Source organism: Cannabis sativa, chromosome 7 (assembly GCF_029168945.1).
Source record: "Cannabis sativa cultivar Pink pepper isolate KNU-18-1 chromosome 7, ASM2916894v1, whole genome shotgun sequence".
Classification (NCBI taxonomy): domain Eukaryota; kingdom Viridiplantae; phylum Streptophyta; class Magnoliopsida; order Rosales; family Cannabaceae; genus Cannabis; species Cannabis sativa.
The window spans coordinates 10,336,256-10,346,763 of record NC_083607.1 but is presented as its reverse complement, the minus strand read 5'-3'; the positions used below and the strand labels follow the sequence as shown (position 1 = coordinate 10,346,763).

The 10,508-nt window shown below is 35.4% G+C and overlaps 1 long non-coding RNA gene across 3 annotated transcripts; it reads left to right on the top strand.

Annotated features, from left to right (window-relative positions):
• Positions 1-232: 232 nt before the first annotated feature.
• Positions 233-10,137, top strand: LOC115698210 (uncharacterized). Of its 3 annotated transcripts, none has more exons than XR_009683458.1 (5): positions 233-436; positions 567-690; positions 5,484-6,742; positions 7,605-9,652; positions 9,763-10,137. It is a non-coding gene; the product is annotated as an uncharacterized LOC115698210 (long non-coding RNA). The 3 variants fall into 3 exon arrangements; XR_009683459.1 differs by having other exon boundaries at positions 233-690; positions 5,484-5,648; positions 5,779-6,742; XR_009683457.1 differs by having other exon boundaries at positions 233-690.
• Positions 10,138-10,508: the final 371 nt, after the last annotated feature.

The window sequence follows — 10,508 nt, the reverse complement described above, 5'->3', positions numbered from 1 at the left end:
ATAACTTTTATATTATTTGATATTTTTGGGATTTTTCAGTCCTATCCCTACACAAAGTCAACTCACACACACAAACACAAGGTCAATCTTGACCTTTCACACTTCAGCAAGTGGACACAATCTGTCCACGTATCACACTCAAACTTTTGACACAAAGCATTTGATTAAACATTTAACTTTACCAAAAACAAAACAAAAGAAAAAGTGATCAGGTTTTTCTTTTATTGAAGATGCATGCAATGTTCAAATGTGAGAATGAATGAATATGCAGATGAGAGTTAGGGAAAAAGAGAATCAAACACAGTATTTTATAGAGGTTCCCCCTTAGTTGATGGGGTAGTCCTCTTGAGCTCGCCTCAGAAAAAGCTAAGCCCTTGCACTATCAAATTCAAGATCCAATACACAATTGGTGAAGCTTCCAGCTACAGATCAACTGGTAAGTCTCTATTTCCTACTGCATTAGTTTATCTACTGTTTCTCCTTCTCTCAATAACTCTCTTCGATTTCTCTCTGGTTCTTACTATCCTCTCTCTTTCTCAACTCTGAGTTCTTATCTTTGAACTCAGAGCAATTACAGGTTCTCTCTTTCTCTCTAGTATTCAGATCTAGGCAGAAATCGAAACTGGGAGTGTTTATTTATATTATTGCAATAGGAGAATAGTAAGTGGCCTCGGTTTGGTGATGTGGCAGGTATATGTCTTCAGTTTCTGTTATTTTAGTTAGGATCTTTTATTTGTAACTGTATTGTAGTTGTTATACTTGTGCAAGTTGTGTTTCCATGTAACCGACTTATGGTTAGGAAAGGCTTAGATGGATTTAATTTCAACAAATTCCACCTCAATCCATAACCATAGTTGAGTGTCTTTTGAGTCTTTTCTGAGGGTCCTAACTCATGTGGCAGTGATTAATCACCACTGCCCATACGTAGCAAATCCATGCAATGCTTGAATTTGCCCAGGTTTAGGATTTTAGTGCCAATGTCAGCTGGGTTTTCCTCTGTTGGTACTTTCTCAATTTTGATTTCTTCTTGTGTCACTTTGTCTCTGATGAAGTGGTACTTGATTCCTATATGCTTTGTTCTATCATGGAACATAGGGTTTTTACAAAGATGTATGCAGCTTTGACTGTCTGAATAGACTATAGGATTTCTGTCCAGTAGGTTTAGATCATTCATAAGCCCTTTAATCCATATAGCCTCTTTTATTGCCTCTGTAGTTGCTACATATTCAGCTTCAGTAGTGGATAAGGCCACTACAGGTTGTAGTTGAACTCTCCAGCTTACACATTTTCCTCCTAGTAGAAAATAGTAAGCTGAAGTTGATTTCCTACTATCCCTGTCCCCTGCAAAATCAGCATCACTGTAACCTTCAATGGTGTTGTTGCTGTTTTGTCTTATGAACTTTAAACCAACCCTTTTAGTACCAATTAGATATCTGAATACCCATTTCATAGCTTTCCAATGTTCTCTCCCTGGATTTGACATGTATTTACTCAATACACTGATTGAGTAAGCTAAGTCAGGTCTAGTGCATACCATTAGATACATACTAGACCCTACAGCATTTGAATAAGGCACCTCACTCATTTCTTCCTTTTCTGCTTGAGTTTTAGGACATTGGTCTTTGCTTAGGATGTACTGGTTTGTCATAGGCTGTTTAGTGATTTTTGAATCTCGCTTAGAGAACTTCTCTATGATTTTCTTGATGTAATCCTCTTGGTCTAAAACCAGTAGCCCTTTGCTTCTATTCCTTTTGATATTTATCCCAAGGATCTTAGAAGCAATTCCAAGATCTTTCATTTCAAACTCTGATTTTAACCAACTCTTCATGAGTTCTAACTTGGCTCTTTCTTTGCTTATTATAAGCATATCATATACATACAAAAGCAAGTAGATTGCCTCTTTAATATCACTACCCTTTTAGTATAGGCAAGAGTCATAATAGCTTCTCTGAAATCCCCTTTTGTGCATGAATTCATCAAATCTTTTATTCCATTGCCTTGGGGATTGTTTCAATCCATATAGGGACTTGACCAACTTACAAACATAGTCTTCTTTTCCTTTCTCAATGTATCCTTTAGGTTGTTCCATTAGTATGTCATCTTCTAATTCCCCATGCAAAAAAGCAGTGATAACATCCATTTGGTCCACTTCTAAATCATATTGAACAGTAAGTCCAAGCATGATTCGAATGGTTTTGTACTTAACCACTGGTGAAAAAATTTCTGTAAAGTCTAGCCCCTCCTTTTGTGTGAAGCCCTTAGCCACAAGCCTAGCCTTGTATCTTATAGGATCATTCTCAGTTCTTCCTTCCTTGTGTTTGAATAACCATTTGCAAGCAATGATGCTCCTTCCTTTAGGTCTTCTGATTAGAATCCAGGTCTTGTTCTTCTTTAGGGAAACCATTTCTTCATCCATAGCACCATGCCATTTCTTAGCATCTTTTCCAGAAATTGCCTCTTCATAGGAATTTGGCTCTGACAAACTTGTAGCACCTAGGTAAGCATAGGCCAAGACTTCTTCCCATACATTTAACATGTATTTCTGATTTGGCTTTGGAACTCTTCTTGCCCTATCCCTTGCAAGTTGATAGTCTTCAAGAGCTTCAGTTTCTGTATGTTGTTCAGTGTCAGGTTCCACCTGATTAGTGTCAACATTCAATTCTGGACCTCCTTGTTCTTGAATATCAGGTTCCACCTGATTTGTATGAAGTTCAGGGACATTGTGTTCCACCTGATTGGTGCCAGGTGTTTGAGCTTGACTCAAAACTTGGTAATCAACTTTTGTACCTGCATTGTTAGGCTGTAAAGAAGTTTCTGCACTAGATAAACTGTTAGTAACACAAGGAAATTCATCTTCCTTAAAAATAACATCTCTACTATTAATAGTTTTAAGACCAGGTTTAGACTTTACCCACAACCTGTATCCCTTAGTGCCTTCTGGGTAGCCTAAGAATATGCATTTTAGAGCTCTAGGCTCCAACTTTCCCACACTTTGGTGTGCATAAGCTGCACAGCCAAAGACTTTCAAATTTGACAAATCTGGAGGTTTTCCAGACCACACTTCCTCTGGTGTCTTGTAATCAATAGCACTGGCTGGACATCTATTGATTACATAAGCTGCAGTCATCACAACTTATCCCCAAAATGCTTTTGTAAGTCCAGATTGCAGTAACAAGCACTTGACTTTATCCATCAAAGTCCTATTCATTCTTTCAGCAACTCCATTTTGCTGAGGAGTGAGTCTGACAGTTCTATGTCTTTGAACCCCTACTTCTTTCCAATAGCTGTCAAAAATATCATTACAGAACTCTAAACCATTGTCAGTTCTAAGATGTTTCAGTTTGTAATCAGTGATATTTTCCATCAAGGTTTTCCATTGAACAAATCTAGTAAATGCATCATTTTTATTTTTAAGTAGAAAAATCCAAACTTTCCTAGAGTGATCATCCACTATAGACATGAAATAGGCATTACCTCCATGTGTTAGAGTCTTTTCAGGACCCCATAAGTCAGAATGTACATATTCTAGAGGGTGTTTAGTTTTGTGTATATTTGTCTTGAATTTTAGTCTGTGGTGTTTTCCGAAAATGCATGATTCACAAAAGTCAAGTTTCCGCACCTTGTCTCTGCCTAGTAGGTTTTGCTCACTCATCACTTGCAATCCTTTCTCACTGAGATGCCCTAGCCTTCTGTGCCATAGGAATGCCTTCTTGTCATCTGTTGAGATGGCCACTGAGTTGTTGCATTGAGTTACTGGTTCTCCTTGTAGGTAGTACAATCCTTAATGCTTGTAACCCTTTATAATAGTCATAGATCCCTTGCTTAATCTTATTGTACCTGCCTAAATTTTACTCACAATACCCACACTTATAGAAATTAAATTTCTAGCCAAATTAGGGACATACCTGACCCCTGTGAGTGATCAGATTACTCCATCAAACATTTTGAAGCTAAGTGTTCCAAAACCTTCAATGTTGCATGATTGGTTGTTTCCAAGTATGACTTTTCCCCCAGTTGATGCCCTGAAATCAGTAAGAAAACTTTTACTGTTAATCATGTGAAAATTACACCCAGAGTCTATGATCCAATCATTTTTAAAAGATGATGCAGCAACATAAAGTTCCCCACTCTCATATCCATCTGTGTAATTAGCTTCTTGCTGATTTTTATTTCTGTTTGAGTGGTAGTCAGATCTGTGATTATCTGACTGTTCTTGGCTATCACTTCTGTTTTTGTTGCTTCTTTTCCAGTAATAGCAGTCCTTCCTCATATGACCTACTCTTCCACAATGAAAGCATCCATTTGAGTCTTTAGGCCCTTTAGATTGAGACCTTCCCCTTCCATGGTTAGATCCTTTGTTAGGTCCATGGTTTTGACTCCTACCCCTGTAGGGAGTCTTCTTGAATTTACTCTTCCCTTGACTGAAATTTAGTTCACCATGAGAGTTCCCTGACTTCTCATTTTTCATTTCCAAATCCTTAAATTTTAAAGCAGAAATGACCTCATCCAATGTTATTTCAGTCCTACCATATTTAATGGCAGTTTTCACTTCTCTGTAAGAATCAGGGAGTGAATTCAAGATAATGATGGCTTTATTTTCATCACTCAAAGCCTCATTTTCACCTGAGTTTGCTAACTCAATGTGCATCCTCAAGAACTCATCTAAGTTCTGATCCAGGGACTTAGTTGGACTTATCTTGAAACCAAAAATTCTTTCTTTCAAGAAAATTTTGTTGGTGAGAGACTTCTGTTGGAATTGTTCTTCCAATTTCCTCCAAATCTTGGCTGGGGTCTCTTCTTTGTCCACAAGTCTGATAATTGCATCAGACAGATTAAAGATTATTATCCCTGTTGCTATTTCCAGAAGTTCTTCTTGTTGGATTCTTGATGTGCCTTCTGGCCATTCAATTGGTTCTTCAAGTACTCTTAGCAGTTTTTGTTGTGCCAAAAGTGATCTGATTTTTCTCCTCCATATCTTGTAATCACTAGAACCATCAAATCTATCAATATCTAATTTGATATTACTCATTTTAATGAAATCTGAAATAGAGTGTTGAGTTAGAGAGGTTTCAATTGGATCATTCAAAGGAATATCCACAAAATCCTGAATTGCATAATCTTCTTGCTGTGGATCAAGTTCTTCAAGCTTTGAATAACTTTCTTGATCTTCTTGGGTTGACTTTCTTTAGCAAGAAACCTTGCTCTGATACCACTGTTGGGATTTTCCAGTCCTATCCCTACACAAAGTCAACTCACACACACAAACACAAGGTCAATCTTGACCTTTCACACTTCAGCAAGTGGACACAATCTGTCCACGTATCACACTCAAACTTTTGACACAAAGCATTTGATTAAACATTTAACTTTACCAAAAACAAAACAAAAGAAAAAGTGATCAGGTTTTTCTTGCTTAGTTTCTAGGGTTTTCTTTTATTGAATATGCATGCAATGTTCAAATGTGAGAATGAATGAATATGCAGATGAGAGTTAGGGAAGAAGAGAATCAAACACAGTATTTTATAGAGGTTCCCCCTTAGTTGATGGGGTAGTCCTCTTGAGCTCACCTCAGAAAAAGCTAAGCCCTTGCACTATCAAATTCAAGATCCAATACATAATTGGTGAAGCTTACAGCTACAGATGAACTGGTAAGTCTCTATTTCCTACTGCATTAGTTTATCTACTGTTTCTCCTTCTCTCAATAACTCTCTTCGATTTCTCTCTGGTTCTTACTATCCTCTCTATTTCTCAACTCTGAGTTCTTATCTTTGAACTCAGAGCAATTACAGGTTCTCTCTTTCTCTCTAGTATTCAAATCTAGGCAGAAATCGAAACTGGGAGTGTTTATTTATATTGTTGCAATAGGAGAAGAGTAAGTGGCCTCAGTTTGGTGATGTGGCAGGTATATGTCTTCAGTTTCTGTTATTTTAGTTAGGATCTTTTATTTGTAACTGTATTGTAGTTGTTATACTTGTGCAAGTTGTTTTTCCATGTAACCGACTTATAATTAGGAAAGGCTTAGATGGATTTAATTTCAACAGATGTCACAGAAATAGATCTACTATTGGTGGCAATAAATTTAATTATGCAGTTGTTGTTAACGATGAACATTACTTTTGATAAAATAGCCAATTTATTGTTGAAGATGAACATTATAATTGCTTAAATGTTACAATGAATAATTATTTATTTTACTATTTATTTATTGTTTAAATATTTGCATATGTAAATATTCAATAATAAATATTTTTATATAGCATTTAGCATTTAGCATTTGCGGCAAAAATACTCATTTGTTGACTTTGTTGCGAATAAGTACCTAATTTTTAAAAATTGCGGCATTAATACTCAAAATCTCACTTCTACTCTGTTGTTGGTACCACTTAACAGACTTACTACTAAGGAAACGTGTAGTGTCCTGATAATTCTTCCTTTTATTTTTACCTAATTAATCAAGTAAATACATAAAACTAATTAAAATAAAAATAAACAAATTAATAATCGTTTAAAACATATATTATCAAAAAAAAAAAAAAAACTAAATTAGTAAATCTAAAAGCACTGACCTAGCCACCCACCCATGCAGTCCTTCACCACCACAACATGAGAGATCGGGACTGCATTTCACACCTTCTTTCTTCTTAAACCCAGTTTCCAAGCGAACACCTTCCAATCGCCCATCACTATCACACCACACGAAAGACCTTGGGAGAGCCATCAATGGATGAGGACGATTACTGCGGTATGGGTTCTTACTTTTTCCTTAACATGGTTTCTTTTTCTATTTTATTTGTCTTTGTTTTCTTGTGGGTTGTCTTGGAGAAATGACCTGATTAAATTTGGAGGATTTTTTATTGTGTAACTGTAGTGCTTTTCTTCTCAAAATCTGTGTTAAATATATATATATATATTTGTGTTGAGTGATGGTATCGTTAGACATTTATTTTGTTTTATTATGATGGAGTAATTTTTGTGGGAAACAAAATTGGGTATTGTTGTTTTGTTTGACTATACAATTAGAATCTTTGCATTTTTTATTTGGCATGTCTTTATTGGACTATTTGAATTTTTACAAAAGTTCTTTTTACTTTATGCTAGAATATGACTTTTCTGTTTTAGGTTCACACATAATTGTAGATAGAATCCATGTACTTATGTAATAGCATATATTACTATTTTATCATAACCAATAAATGTACATATGGTCCTATCACAGAGAAGTATTATAAAGAAATAGAGTTTACCAATATCACTTTATTTTTCTACTTTCTGTCAAAAACTTTTGGAAGATAAAAATAGTTCTTAAAAATTTATGATCATTATTGTGTAATGTTCAATTATAATATGATACAGTGATAAAATTTATTGAGCTATACAACAACAACCAAAATATATGGCACTAGTAATAACTAACACGATGAACTTACATGTTTTATTATAGCTTCCTTGCCTTTCTTTCTCGTATTTATTGAGCTAAAAACCACATCTTATTATCAGAGTCTTGCTTGCTACCCTTCACTCTATATGCTCTATATATTTATACATTATTGACATGTTTTTAATTGTTTTAATTAATATTTTTTGTTTTTTTTTTTCTTTTTCAGATTGTGAGGCCCAAGAAAAGACTATTTTTGAAGGTTCAATTGGATCTAAAACTTAAACAAGTGAGCATGCTGCTCAAGGCCAAACCGAAGCCCAGCTAGATGATGTATTTAAGGAAGAAGAATATGCTCCTGTGGCTAAAGACTTATAGGAAGAGGGCATTGCAGATCCAAGTAAATGGTGGGGTTCTGTCAATAATTTTTGCAGCCAAATTAACCAAGAAGACTCTGAGGGGGGCTATGAAGAGGAAGATGAATTAAGAAGCTTGCCTAGTGATGATGAAGATGTGCATCGGTCAAAAAAGTCTAACATGGAGTTTGATCCAAGGACTAAGCTTGAGGAGATCAAGTTCGAAGAGGGTATGTTTTTCCCTACTAATGAGCATTTAAGAAAAGCTTTGAAAGGGTATTTTGTTACTAGTGATAGAGAATTCAAGTATATGTATCCAACGATAGTTTAAGGATTCGAGCTAAATGCAAGGGCAATGGGTGTACATGGCTTCTTTATGCTAGAAGAATGAGAGATGATGGCACAACATTCAGGATCAATAAAATGAAAGGCAACCATAATTGTGGGATTGTATTCGAGAACAGCTTAGTAGATGCAGTCTGGATTGCAAAACAGTACTTGGAGAAGTTCAGACAAAACCCAGACATGAACTTCAAGTCTTACAGATAGATGACATCTGATAGTAAGTACTCCAAAGTTTCCTTTTGGACTTTTTATCGGGCTAAAAATAAAGCTAGACACATTATTAATGGTACAGTGAAAGACCAATATGCAATTCTTCACGACTATTGTACACAAATATTAAAACTCAATCCAGGTAGCACAGCTTTGATCAAAACCAACTTGGTCAATGAGAAAAGAGTTTTTGAAAGGGTGTACATATGTCTTGAAGCATGTAAAGTTGGTTTCAAGTATTGTAGACCCATCATAGGATTAGATGGATGCTTCTTGAAAGGTTATTGCAAAGGTATGTTACTTGTTGCAATTGTGATAGATGCAAATAATAGTACGTTTCCTCTTGCATATGCTGTTGTTGAGAAAGAAAATACTGACAGTTGGACATGGTTTGTCGGGCTGGTTAAAGAGGACATAAATGTAGCAGACACAAGAAGCTTCACTTTCATTATGTGATAGACAGAAAGGCCTCGAGAAAGCTTTGGGTACAACTTTTGAAGGCTCTGAAATTAGATTCTGTGTGAGACATCTTTATGAAAACTTCAAGGAGTTTCCTGGATTGTTGTTGAAACAAGCACTATGGGCATGTGCTAGATCGACTACCTCTGAAGAGTTCAAAAGAAAAATGAATCACTTGAAGGAGATTTCTGAACCAGCATATAATTGGTTGATGAAAAAGACACCCACAGAATGGTCAAAATCACACTTTAGGACTTCAGTAAAGTGTGATATGCTCCTTAACAATCTGTGTGAGAGCTTTAATTCAGCAGTCTTAGATAGTAGAGACAAAATGATAATCACTCTTTTAGAGTCAATACGTTTCTGGTTGATGGAAAGGATGTGCAAGCAGATAGTGTCTCTAAATGGAATTTTTCTGTTGGAAAGAGGATCTTTGATATCATTGAGAAGAACAAAAAGGTAGCACAACAATGCATTTGCACAAAGTCAATTGGTGGATCATTTCAAGTTACTTACATAACAGGCCAAGTATTATCTGTTGATTTGGAGACAAGAACATGTACATGTAGATCATTTGATCTAACAGGTATACCATGTGGTCATGGCATAGCTTGTATATGGTTTTCTAATCTTGATGAATACCAATTTGTGGATCCTTGCTCCAAGAAGGAAGCCTTCAAAGCTATCTATGCAAAGGGTATTGCACCAATGCCTAGTCCTGATGAATGGGAGAATAAAGGGAAAAGTCCAATCCTTCCTCCACCTGAAACTATATTGCCTGGGAGGCCAAAAAAATCAAGGAACAGAGAAAGGGATGAACCTCCAGTAGGTGCAACTAAATTGAAGAAAACGCCACAAACCAACCAGTGTTTAAACTGCAAACAACGAGGGCATATTAAAACTAGTTGTAAGAACCAAAAAAGTCAATCAAGTATATTTCTTCAAATTAAACTTCTATTTGAATTGTAATTTCTTGAATTGTAACTATAACCTATCCCTTTAAATTACTTGTCTCAGGATCCTCCTACTGAGAAGAAAATGAAGGGTCATCCCCCCAAGAAAAATCCAGACCCTAAAACTGTGAACAGGAACAAGCGGAGAATGAAGCAAAAGGCAAGAGAAGCTAGTTCATCCCAACAACTACCTAATGCCCAGTAGTGGTCTTTTTAATACGTGTTTTATGGTAGTTATGATTGCTTTAGTTTTATTTTGGTGAAGTAGTGTTAAGTTGGGTATGGTTTTGTTGGCTAAAGGGCCTTTGCCTTGGACCTTTTCTTTTTTGAAGTAAAAAAATGACAGATGATATATCATGTGATTCTATTTGTTGTACATGATGTTATGGTGGATGTTTAGACATATGATAAAGAATATATGAATTTTGTTTGTTAAAAAGTTTGTTTATTATTGATCTCAGAATTAAGCATTGAAATGTTGTTCTTTGAACAAGTTAAATAATTGGGAAATTGTCCCTTTTTACTTGCTTGGATTAGTAATTTTTTTTGTTCTTTAACTGGTTTTTGAACAATTAAAATCCTTATAGCAAAGTAGTTCAAATAGAATGTAAACCAGTAGTTAATTTGGTTTTTCAACAGTATCTTTACTAGTTTTTGAATTCTCAATAGCTACTCTTTTCAGTCACATATTCAGTAGTATTTTTACTGGTTTTCAAATTCTTTTTTACTAGTTTTTGAGCTCTCAATTGCTACCCTTTTTAGTCACACTTTCAACAATGTTTTTACTGGGGTTTTTTTTAGCTATTTCTA